The sequence below is a fragment of the Phyllostomus hastatus genome, unplaced genomic scaffold (genome assembly GCF_019186645.2).
Source record: "Phyllostomus hastatus isolate PE091 unplaced genomic scaffold, TTU_PhHast_1.1 phas_scaffold_345, whole genome shotgun sequence".
Classification (NCBI taxonomy): Eukaryota; Metazoa; Chordata; class Mammalia; order Chiroptera; family Phyllostomidae; genus Phyllostomus; species Phyllostomus hastatus.
In genome coordinates, this window is record NW_025334024.1 from 6,758,881 (window position 1) to 6,772,196 (window position 13,316).

General features: G+C 49.9%; 1 protein-coding gene across 1 annotated transcript in view; it reads right to left on the reverse strand.

Annotated features, from left to right (window-relative positions):
• Positions 1 to 13,316, reverse strand: part of PLCG2 (phospholipase C gamma 2) — a 147,942-nt gene that overhangs the window by 115,862 nt on the left and 18,764 nt on the right. The window lies entirely within an intron of this gene.

Sequence of the window (13,316 nt, forward strand, 5' to 3'; positions counted from 1 at the left end):
CCCCAAGGGCCCGCTAAACTAAAGCGTGGCTGATAAAAGCAAAGGAGGAGACACCACGCCACAAGAGAACTCACAAAAGTCCTCAACAACAGTTTAAACAGACTATAAATCACTGGCTTGGGAGCGACACATGTATCTGACTGCAGACGAGATTTGTTAGGTCAAGATCACACTTTATTTGTTTGCTTGAATCCATACTTTGTAAAAATGAGAAGTTTACAACAATAACCTGTCTTTTCAGCCACAGATCTGTTGACCCTGAACCTGAAGTGTGGGTACAGCCTGCTCACCTCGTAGCAGGCACACATCAGCTCCCCGCTGACCACGGTTCCCACCGAACCTGGCACCTCGCCCACTCTGCCACCTGTGTTTCTTGTCCTTTGTCCCCTGGACCCAGCTCATTTCTCTTATTTAGATCACCTGCCTGACATCCCACAAGTAGCTGAGTTTCTGATCACTCACCTGGAACAGAGAAGGAGATTTTTTTTTTTTGAGGAGATTTTTAAAGAAATAAATGCGAAGTCCCAGTCTTTGGTCTGAAAACTTAATTGCAGCTATACAGAAGCAGCCAGACCTTGAAAACCCTATCGAGCTTTAATAACTGCAGTAGACATTAATTTACTAGGCATCTTCCCATGTATCCCACCTACAGGGGTCCCATGAAAAAGTCAAGGTCAACAGGGAAATGCAGCCTTAGGTGACATGAGCATGGCGATGGAAAATCTGTGGAGCCTGAAACAATTCCTATAAAAACTGAGGAGGCTGAATACAGAGACAAATTCTGGGCCCAGCGCCCTGGTCTCAGTGTCTGACCAGTTGTCCAGGGGAAGCAGGAGGCTGGTGCTGTAGATGTCCAGCAGTAAAATCTAAGACTTCCAAATGGATACAATGAAGAACTTGCAAAACAAAAAAGAACAAAAAACAACAACAACACAAACCAGAGTTGCTCGAGATTATCTCAGGCTGCCACGGAAGACATACTAGGGAAATAAATCACAGCTAAGTGGCTTAAGGAAAGTCATGCTACTTTTCAAGGCTCAGTTTTCCCATCTGTAAAATGGGCAGACTCATCAAACAGCACAAGGAGGATTTATATATAAAGCACCAAGGACAGAGGTTAATAAAACCACTCAGAGGACACAGTCAGTGGCTGCTGATTTCATGATTTTTAGTGGCTTCTCTATCAACTGCCGCTGCCATTTATTGTGTTATTTTAACTGCTTTTTATATGTTAACATTTTATTCTAAAACATCCCTATGACACAGGTATCACTGTTATTCTCATTTCATCAGTGAGGAGGCGGCCCTCAAGAGGAAGTAATTTGACCTCAAGGTCACACCTATCAGTGCAGAACTGGGATTTGAACCCAGGAAGTCTGGCTTCACAGTCCATCCTTTTGGCCTCAAACTTACCGCCTCCTGCTTCCTAAAGAAGGAAACAGCTTGTACTAAATGTTCTTCTCAGTCCCTCCCATCTCTGCATATCTCCAAACGGGCACAGATTTGACACAGCAGGTGGAGGAGCCATCAGGAGGACACCAGAGTTTGGATGTGGTGGTCCTGTACCTCTCGCTGACGTGGGGAGCAAGGAGGCGTCAGTTTCAAAAAGGGAGACCTTCATTTTTCTGGTGACAAGTTCCGTTTTGGACATGTTGAGTCTGAAGGTCTTACTAGGTGCCCAGGTACAGACAGCCAAGAGGTGCCTGGACCTTCCAGAGTTGCTATTTCAAGTTCTCCTCAGTGACTTTTTCTGAGAAACCCTCCAGGGCCCCCCAGTCCAATTCCACGTCTTTTTCTACCCTACACGTACTCTGTCTTAGCATCATCACCTTCATGTGTATCTCCCCCTTCTACTGTGAATGCCTGCAGGACTGGGACTTGCTTTATTCAACCTGGGAGCCTCCATGCCCAGCAGAGTGTCTAGCACAGGGCTGGTGGTCGGTAAATATCTACCACATGGACCACTGACAGGGACCCCGCACAGAGATGCTGTTAGGGCGTGCATGGGTTTCCTATGGCTGCTCCAACAAATTACCACAAACCTGGTGGCTTAAAACCACCCAGGTCTGTTGTCTCACAGTTCTGCGGGTCAGAAACAAAGTGGGTCTTAGCCAGCTAAAACCCTGGTGTCGGCAGGTCTGCGTTCCTTCTGGGGGCCCCAGCAAGGATCTGTTTCCCTGCCTTTTTCAGCTTCCAGAGGCTGCGTGCACCCCTTGGCTTGTGGGCCCTCCCTCTACCTTCAAAGCCAGAATGTTTCACTCTCTCTCTCTGACTCTGACCGTCCACCCTCCCCGTTCCATTTTTAAAGACCCCTGCGATGGCATGCCCCACCCAGAGCATCTAGGATAATCTCCCCATGTCAGTCTCCTTACCTTAATCACACCTGCAGATTCTCTTTTGCCAGGTGAGGCCACAAACTCACAGGTTCATGGGCATCTTTGGAGGCCCCTATCCTACCTACACAGGAGTCATCATCAATAAAAGGGGATGTCACGGGACAGGGAAGGACAGAGGTCACAGGCAGCAACCAGTGAGGTGAACAGGATTGCAGCCTTGGGATGTTTCTCATTGCTCAGCCCCAGTGTTACTCCTTAAATGTAACAGTTGCTACTGAATGTGAATGCCCCGCGCCCACCACCCCTGTCACCTCACAAGTGTGGCACAGGAAGAACATGGAAAGAGGGCCCAAGACAGACCCAAACAGGGTCCCGACAGAGAGGCCCCGCTTCTCCACGGGGACTAGCGCTAGCCTCTAACACTCACACCTCCAGTGGCCATTTGGTGCCAGATTACAATGAAACAGTTGTTTTTTAAAAAACTTAAACACAAATCCACACCAGACAGGGAGGAGCTTGCTTCAGAGATCAACGGGCAGTGGGCCCCCACGCCCACCCGACCTGGACCCCAGTGCGGTGGGCTGGCCACAGCGGCACACAGGAAGCCTGACCTCTGTGAGCATGCAGCTCATTTCCCTTCCTGCTCGAGAAAGTGAGAGGGAGGAAGCCTCTCTGCAGCAGTTATCCTGGCCACAGGGGCGCACGGCCCTGACCACAGACACTGAGGCACCGAGACCAGCTCTCAGGGGAGCCAGAGTCCCCCAAGTCTCGAAGGCCAGACCGAGACAGTCCATCCAAGTGAGAAGGGCAAAAACATAGAAATGAACCAAATACCATCATCTGAGAAGTTACCTTCCTATGAAACTGTAATAAACCTACCCTGTTTTCTAAGTGTGCTATTGCTGCCGTAACAAGTTACCACAATTACAGTGGCTTAAAGCAACAAAAATGTAATCTCTTTCAGTCCCAAGGTCAAAATCAGTCTCCCTGGGCTGAAGCCAAGGTGTGGGCAGGGTTGGGCCCTTCTGGAGGCCCCGGGGAGATTCGGTTTCCACACCATTTTCAGCTTGCGTGGCCTGGCCCTCTATGCTCCTTGCCATGCGGCCTCTCCTTCCACCTTCAAAGGATGGCACCTCCACTCACTCTGATGCTTCTGTCTCTTTCTCATAAGGACCTTGTGATGACACTGGACCCACCTGGACAATCCAGGATGATCCCCATCTCAAGATCTTTAACTTAACTGCATCTGCAAATCCCTTTGCCGTATAAGGGAGCAGATCCACAGGTTCTAGGCATTAGGATGTGGGCCTCTTTGGGGCAGTATTCACACCTACCATATACACCTACATTTCAGCTTCCTCTCCAGTGACCTGCAGAGGTGGAGTACATTACTTCAAAGACAGTCCTGGAAGCATCCTCCTAGAAAAGCCAAACATTACCCCTCCCCTCTTGCCTGCCACACTTAGGAAGCTAATAGAAACTGAGGCATAAGTTCTAGGACAAGGAAGAAGGACAAAATAAAGGGGAAAACAGACACTCCATATTTATAGGATCCCACCACATGTCAAATACAGTAAGGTGCTTTGCATACACACACACACAGTCTGTATGTCTCATCTTTGCCAGTGACTACAGGAAAACTAAGACTCAGAGACGTGAAGAAACTTGCCCAAGATCACACAGCCTGCAGAATGGTGGATCTGGAATTCAAACCCACACCTGTCTGGCTCTCACTCTGTGCTTCTCAGAAAAAAACTTGGATCTTTTTAATTTTTTTTCTTTTGATCCCAAGAAGTTGTTCACAGTAAAACTTTTCGTTTGGAGGAGGAAATTATGCAAAGCATTTGCCACTGCCTCCACTTGCTCGGCAAATTAGCAGAGAAAGATCTATTTTGGGGCTTTGCACTCCAGTGATCTGCTCACTCGGCCTAAAGCTCATCACCCACTGCTTATACTTTTTTTTTTTTTCTACAGAGGCCACTTCCTGAGGCTTGAGTGAGGCAAGCTGGTGGGTCTGCCCAGCAAAACCAGACGGAGCCAGGCTCAAGGCAGGACGCAGGGCGAGAAGTGGGGCCAGCACCGAGCAGATCAGAGCCCCTGAAACAAAGCACCCAAACCTCAACACAAAACCTGCCCATCTTAGAAAAGGCAGGCTATTAGCCTGTCCTCCAAGATACACAGCGTCTAAGCTGCAACAAAGGCAGCAGCCATCCAGGCTTCCCTTTTTCGTATTATTCATTGATTCACATTATTTAAAAGAGCCCCGAACTGAAAACACTTACAATGTGTCTCACCGAGTTCTGGGGGTGGTGTGTTACACGGCAGTAACTAAAACCATTATACTATCAATCACAACCACCATTCATTTGGCACTTGCTGCGTGCCAGACATTCTTCTCATCACTCATAGGAGCTCAGACCTCACAGCAATCCAGTAAAGTAGACACGATCCCTCCTTCTCATAGAAGGAGAAACCGAGGTGCCCAAGTCGCCCACGAGGGGAGCGAGTAAGGAGATGGCGGTATGCTCAGACAACGGAATGCCACTCCACTCGGAAAAGAACAGACTGCTGAGACCCACAGCAGCATGGACGAACCTCGGGGTCACTATGCTGAGCGTGAGAAGGTGACCACAAAAGAGTGCAGACTCTACGATTCAATTTATGTGAAATTTCAAAACAGAAAGTAGACCAGGGATTGCCGGCGGGGGGAGGTGCAGGCTGACTGCAAAGGGACACTGGGGGGATGGGACGGCCCTTGGCCATCATCAGGCCAGTAGTGGTCACCAAGTGTACACATGTGTCAGAATGCACTATAACACATACTTTAAGTGGGTGCATATCATTGCATGGCAGTTATACGTCATGAAGTTCATTTTAAAAGCTTTAAAAAAAAAATACCAGGCACATCTATCTAGCAAGAGATCATGACTCTTAAAGATAAAATACAACTAATGCTAGGTTGGCTCCAGTGATCTCTGGATGGTAGGCAATGGGATATACTTTTGTCTGTGTTTTTCTGTATATTCCAACAGTTCTGCAAAGAATGTATATTCCTCTTTCGATGGAAAATAAAACCATAGTCTACATAATTAAAAAAAAAAAAAAAAACGCAAACAGGATATGGTCCAGGGTTCCTGAGGTGGCTTAGATGACTGCTTCCCCTGCCCACTCCCCCCCCCCCCCGGGGAGCATGAAAGAACGCTGGACGAGGAGTCGGGAGTGGCACCTGGAGTGGCCTCAGGCTTCCTGGACACCGTGGGCCCAATCCTTAGCTTCTCTGAACCAGACTTTGCAAGGGAATTCAGACAAGCCTCCCCTGCTGGCCGTGCCCAACCACCTGGCTGTGGAAGGAACACAGACTACCTCCCCCCACCCCATGCATCCCCGGGAGCAGCCCTGCACCCAACGGGGTCTTTATGTTCCAAGCCCAAGCCTTGCCACCCCCACCAAATGGCGGAGACAGGCGGACCAGGGTTTGGACCCCAGCTCTGCCACTCCCGGGCCGTGTGGCCTTGGGCAAGTCGCTGGTCCCTTCTGACTCAGCTTCCTCATCTGAAAACCAGGGAGGTTGCACCTGCCTAGGAGCGGGTGCTAGAACAGTGAAATGACATGAGAGTACTGGCTATTCCCTGCGTTCTCACTCGAAGCCTATATTTGTTTTTATTTTTGATTCAAAGAGTCCCCTACTGGGAGAAAAAAAAAAAGAAATTTGGTGAGTTCTCACTAATTTATGGAAGAGGAAGCAAACTCCCCTATTCATGATCCATCCGAACACCCTGCCTTCTGCCAGGGTGATGGGGTGGACCGCCCTCAGTTTCCATGGAAACTCATGACAAGAACACCCTCGTAAAAACTATTCTGACCATTTCCCTCTGCTTGTGAGCGCCAGCCGGGCCTGCCACATCTGATGTAGGCTCTTGATGTTGGCTCTGGCCTGGCTGTCGTCCAGGCCACCGAGGCCTCCAGAAACACAGCCCTCGCCAGACAGATGGTCCCTGAAGCTCAGCTCTCCAGAGCTCCACTTCACTGTAGCCCAGGCAGGAAAAGAAGAGTATTTGCCCCTCAGACAACGTCTACAGTGCACCTGGTGTGTGCCAGTCAACGTGCAGGGCACTGGAGCAGCGAGCGGAACAAACAGAGCCCCCTTTCCAGGGCTGACAGAAGGGCAGGAGGCACCAGATGCCCACAGCAGCAGGATGCAATTACAGTGTGACAGAGCTCCCGGAGAGAAGGACATGACGGAGGGAGAGAGACCAATGGGGGTGTGCGCTGAACAGCGGGGTAAGGGGTGAGGAGCCGACTGAACACACAGACCCTCTGAGCCAGAAGGGCCCTTGCCAATGAGGAAAGCAAGGCACAGGGGATGGAAATGATCAGAACAATTGTGAAAGCTCAGCACACCAGCCCGCTGAACCGTCGCGACAACCCGATGCAGTACTGTAACCCTCACTTCACAGGCCGGGGACTTGGGCCCGCAGAGAGGAAGTGACTGGGCCCAGGTCACGTGGTAGGAAGGAACAGCATACATGACCACCAGGTCTTTCTATCTTGTCCCCTCCCTCCCAGGACTGGACTTCTCCTTTGAGTTCTTGCTCTCAAACCCAAGGGTTCACTGAATCCCTTTATTTCTCCCCCAAAGAATACAGACACCAGACTATATACCTCATGAGGACACAGAACTTGTCTCAATTTTGCACACCTTGGGCCAAGCCTAACATGTCGTAAGTGTTAACACCAATAAAAGTGTTAAGTAAAAGGATCGCTGCATGCCCTCTGATATTTCAGATACACATTTGGAGTCTTCCTGAAGGGCAGGTACAGTCTGAGAAATCCTCTCTTACCAACTAGGCTTACCAAAGCTGTAATCATACAAAATAGAATTGATAAAACCATGCTAGTGCCTCCATGAGGAAGTAGACAGTAACCCTCAAGATGATGATGATGGATGATGAGGACACCGTGGTATATTAAAAAGCACGACCACTACATCTCATAGCTCCTTCCACCAAAAGAAGGGCCATTTCCCTCTTAAACCTAGGCTGGCTTTCCAACTGCTTTGACCAACAGGATGAAACCAGAGTGATTTTGTGCAAGTTCCAGGGCCCAGAACACAAGAAACCTTGCAGCTTCTGCCTTCTGCCTCTCAGAATGGTCCTTGGAGACCTCCACTTGAGGAAGCCGGGCTAGCCAACTAGAGGAGAGGAGGCCACATGGAGAACAGAGGGCCCCCCCCACCCCCCGCCAGCAGCCAGTACCAACGGCCAGCCACGTGCACGAAGCAGTCTCAGAACTTCCACATAAGCAAGGCCAGCACAGCCAGCAGAGGGACTCCCTCAGAATCATGCAAAATGACAAACCACTGCAGTTTCAAGCCGATACATTTTGACATGGCTTGTTACACAGCAATAGAAAACAGAAATCATTACGATCACTATCAACAACCGCCACCATTCATTTAGCAATTACTATTAAAATGCCAGGCGTTCTTCTAATCACTTATGTGTTAACTCATTTACTCTACGCAACCATCTGACAAAGGGGATCACATTTCCCCTTACTTTAAATAGAAGGGGAAACTAAGGTGTGGAGAGGTAAAGTGACTCACCCAAGGTCACCCACCAGCGTGCATGTGAACTCAGGACGGTTGGCTTAGGCCCACAAGACTCTCTCTCAAGCTGAGGCAGGAAGTCAGAGACATGCTCTCCCACCTATCCTCTGGCCTCCGCAGACCTCATTCTTCTGGCGTTCACGTCATTGGCCCAAGTGGTGGGCAGACAAAAACAGAGCTGGAGGCTTATCCTCGGACTGACATACAGAGCCAACTCTCACCTCGCACAGTAGTCCTTTGCTGTAAGGTCTTCAGGAACACTGAGTCAGCCAACACTGAACCAGTGCTCCTGGGACAGACAGACACACAGTCAGGTTCCTGCCAACCTCTGGCCACAGTATCGTCAGCAACCGATCAATATGTACTCTCAGTGTTTTGTGTGTTTCTGCATAGATACCTTATTTCCTATGTATTGTTAATTCACTGACATTGAACTCACAGCCAACAGCCCTATGACTTAACTCCAAAACGAGCTGGTCTAATACACACTCTTTTCCCATAATGCACATCACAGCGTTCTTGTGCTTAGGAGCATGAGACAGCACTTGGTGGTAGCATTTTAAACAACAAAATCGCCAACAAAAGCGCAAAAGTGAGAACAATGTGGCCGTTGCAGCCCGTGAAAAGGACACTTGTTAACAGCAGAAGAGCAGAACCGAGAAGGCAGCCGGCTGGGAAAACGCGTGTGGGACGACGACTCCAATTTTTCACGGCTCTGTGCCCGTCCACAGATGTCTGCGCAGGTGCCCCAAGTTGGTCTAGGAGTCAGGAGTAAACTGCAGCCAGTAGGCGAACTTGGCCGTGTGGTCTCCACGAATACTGAGACCAACTGTGGACGCTGAGAGAAGGCAGCATTCTCGGCGGGCTGCTGGGCTGGGCTGCTCTGCAGACCAGGCCTGTCCGAAAATGAGAGAACGCAGGCAGAGTGCAAAGGCCGGCAGAAAGATGGACCGGGAATGAAAGGCAGTTCCAGTTTCTGCTCCCCAAGGCCCTGGTTCCTGGGATGTGTGAGGTACTGGGCATTCATCTCAGCCCCACATTCCAGCAAATCCTCCTTTCTGCTTGAGCTAGTTTTTGACCCCACACCAGTCAACAGAACCCGGCTTGTGTGTTGGTGGTGGTGAGGGACCATCAGACACACTCTCTCTGGAATCAGGACAGGTGGCAGGGGAGCCTGGGTAATCGGAGGTGAGGGGAAGAGCCACACACACACACGTCCTGGCAGCACGTGCTGAGTAATGAGTGCGTGCGCACATGGAACACAGAGAAAACAGGAGTGTCAGAGCAGCCAGTTCTGGCCCCGTGCTTCCCAACACAGGTCTAGGTGTCTCTGTCTTACGGGCCCAGGTGCTGAGGCTAGGATGCACATCCAAGTCATTTACGCAGGCATCACCAGGAGTCCAGGGCAGTGAGCCGGGCAGAGAATGCGGCTGGTACAAGGTTGTGGCCAAGCCCACTGCCCCTGTGGGCAAAGGCAACTGAGACCACCAGGAACCCTAGATGCCAGTGGAGAACACGCCTCAGAGTTGTCCCAACCAAGGGCAAGCGCACTGGGGTACTGGCCCACCAGGTCCCCCTCTGTCCTTAGTCCCCTCCAAAGGCACTAACTCTCCCGGACTGCCCTTTGCAGAGGCCAGCAAAAGCCTACAGGCACAACCGCAGGTGTTGGCAGAGGTTGGCCACAGAGCTGAGGGCAAACAGCACGAGTGCCTCCAAAAGTTTCTGTTCCCTGCCACAAAGCCAACCAGTCCAGGGCACCAGCTGCTAGAGGAGACCGAGGCCTGGCTCGTGCCTTCTACTCTCTTCCCCAGAGTCCACAGAGCTCACGCCTCGCCTTTGCCAAGTCTTGGCTCAAATGTCACCATCTCAGTGAGGCCTTCCATACCCAAACCCCTCCCTGGCCCTCACGATGCCTCCCAGCACTCTACTTTGTTTCCATACACATAGAATTTACTCAGTCACACTTACAAGACCAGTTGCCAACCTGCACCACATGTCAGCAGAACCCTGAGTTTCGACAGGCACAGAAGCTGATCAGGGCTACCTGGGACAGGCCATGCTTGCAGGAGAAGGTTCTACTGTGGGCTGCCCAGTAATCTGCAGAAGCACAGCTGGGACTGGGTGCTCAGGCCCCACGATTGGGTATCATGCCTCAATCTCGGACAGACACCCAAGCAGATGGCCAAGCCAGCAGACATGCACAACTGCACATTTTCAGCCTCCGTGGGAAAATACAGCCACCGACCTCATGAAGTGGGACACGATTCACACGCAGCTGCTGCCACGTGGAGGACACCTTTGCTGCTGGGGGAAGAAGGAAGAATGTGGAGATGACAAAGGAAGTGGGTAATGCAAAAAGAGGAAGGAGGCATGTTCTAGAACAGCACTGTCTGATACAGCAGCTACTGGCCCAGTATGGCTAATGAGTACTCAAAATTGAATTGGTCCAAACAGAGATGTTCTGTACGTATCAACTACACACCAGATTTTGAAGACTCAGACCAAACACAGGAATATTAAATCTCATTAAAGACTTCTATTGTGTGCATGTTGAAAGAATACGTCGGATATATTAGGTAGCATAAAACTTATTGTGAAAACTAATGTCACCTCTTTTTCTTTTTACCTTTTTTAATGTGGTGACCAACAAATTTTAAACAATGCACGTGGCTGGCACTGATGGCTCACGCCGTGTTTCCACTGGGCAGCGCTGGCCTGGGAGGGGCCGTTTGTCCACAGCAGGATGGGCAGGTGGGTGGGGCGGCGGGAGTGCGTTAGGAGAGGGAGCAGGGTGTCTGTTCAGATCTTTTACCCACTTTCTAATTGGGTTGCTTGCTTTGTTATTGTTGAGTTTTAAGAGTTCTTTTTATATTTTGGATACAAGTCCTTTATCAGCCACGTGTTTTGCAAACATTTTCTCCCAGCCCGTGGCTTCTCTTTTCAATTTCTTAATCTCCATTTTTATGGCACATGGTAGTTGGGGGAAAATGGCCTGATATAGTTCCTCCAGAAAGTCTGGCGCCCTTCGGCATGTCACCCAGAGCTCACCTAACTCACAGAAAAAGGCACATTGTGATCACTGGAAACTGTACGTGAACACCCATACGCACGATGAATGGCTACGCAGGTGCTTGTAGCACTCAGCACAGTGCTGATTCGTGGCACAGGCTCAAGAAATGCAGTCACTGCTATGCCTCCAAGGTACTCCCAGAAGTTTTGGTGTGGGTTTTTTTTTTCCAGAGATAGGAAGAGAAGGCAAGTGAGAAAGACAGAAATATCCATGCAAGAGAGAAACATCAACCAGTTGCCCTTCAAAGGCGCTCCAAATGAGGACCGAAACCACAACCCGGGCATGTGTCCTGACTGGAAATCGAGCCCACAACCCTTTGGTTTGCGGGATGTTGCCCAACCAACTGAGCCACACTGGTCAGGGCAAGGTGCTCCCAAACTTTTCAGAACACTCCCTATCCTGGTGCCAGCAGTGCCTCCCAATTCCATTTCCCCCAATTCCTCCTCTGAAGGGGTGGCTGGCAGTCAGATGCAGGCAGAGGGACTCGAGCGGGCAGCTGGGGGGTGAGAAGGCATCTCCAGGGCTCTGTGCGAAGATAACTAAGTCTGGACACCCTGGGCCATGGTAGCAAACCTTGAAAGAATGGAAACTTTGTGCCATACCTCACCCACAGCATCGGAATGAACCTGAACATTTACTAGGAAAACTAGAGGAGGCTACACCTTCAAAAGAAATGGTCCTTTTTGTCCCCAAAGAGCAGATGTAATGGTTCAAACTTCATGGTTCTAGACTCAAGCCAGGAATCCCATCCCTACTGATCCACGTCCGTGCCCACAGGCTCACGCTAACCTTTCCAGGGTTTCTTCATGCATCTGCCCCATGGTAAGCACCAAATGGCCATGCTCAGCTCTAGGAAAGTGAAAGTAAGGTCAGAACCCTGCCCACAAGTGTTTCATGGCAAAACACTGCATCAGCTAAGAAGCATAAATAATGAGTTTCTGGGTAAAACAGAACAAGGAGCCAACAGGGAAATGCAAATCAGAACCACGATGAGATGCGACCTCACCCCCCCCCAGGACGGCCACCATCAAAAAAACAGTGACAAGTGCTGGTGAGCCTGTGGGGAAGCCGGAACCTCGTCCAGTGCTGGTGCGCACACACGGTGGTGTGGCCAGCCACTCTGGAAAACGTCTAACAGCTCCTCGGACAATCACACACAGAGTTACAGGTGACCCAGCAACTCTGCTCTTGGGTGTATATCCAAGAGAATGAAAACAGTCACAGAAAACTTTGCACACAAATGTCTGCAGCCGCATTATTAACAACAGCCATAAGTGGAAATAACCCAAATGTCCACCAAGTGATGAGTGGGTAAACAGAAGTGGTCTATCCACACAGTAAAATATTATTCAGCCAAAAAAGGAATCAAGTACTCTATGATGTGGAGGAACCTTTGCAACATTATATTAAACAAAGTCAGATGCAAAGGTTATGCATTGTATAATTCCATTTCTATGAAATGTTCTGAATGAGCAAATCTAGAGAGACAGTAGAGTCCTCCTTAAAAAAAAAAAGTGACAGCTCAACAGCACACACTTACTTACTGAGCACCCACTGGGGTCACCCAGTGTCAGGCACTAACGTACAGAGACAAGACGCCACTCGCCTCGAAGGACTGAAGACGTAATTCTGATTGGCGGCTCGGTGCAAGCCATACATTTTTTTGAACCAGCTTCAAAATGGAAGGTCATGAAAAGGCTTATTCTTGCCCTGGCCAGGTAGCTCAGTTGGTTGGAGCATCATACCATGCACCAAAAGGTTGCAGGTTCGATCCCTGGTCAGGTTGCGGGTTTGAGCCCCAGTCTGGGTGCGTACAGGAGGCCACAAATCAATGTTTTGCTCTCCCATCGATGTTGTACATGCATTCTCTCTCTCTCTCTCAAATCAGTAAATATATCCTCGAGTGTGCATTTCTTTTTTTAAGTTTTTAAAAAATAAAATAAATAAAAGTAAAAGCTTTATTCTTGAGAAAGGAAAATGACACTCAAGTCATATCCCAGAAGATGGCCGTTCTACTAACACACAAGCTGGGCAGTTAGAATCCCTGGAACGAAATCCCAGCCGTCGACCTTGGAAGGTTCCTGGGCTTCCCTGCACATGAAGTTTCTCATAGAGATCAGGAACACAGCAACTTCACGTGCAGACCAAATGAGGACGGACCAGCAGCCTCGGTCCGCAGACAGGCGCATTAGTCTTCCACCACCGACCGCGGCGGTCATGCTGACGTCATGGCGAGATGCACCAGTCTTCAGCGGGATCGAGCTGCTGGTTTCAGGCCTGGACCAGAACAAATGCCGGGCCG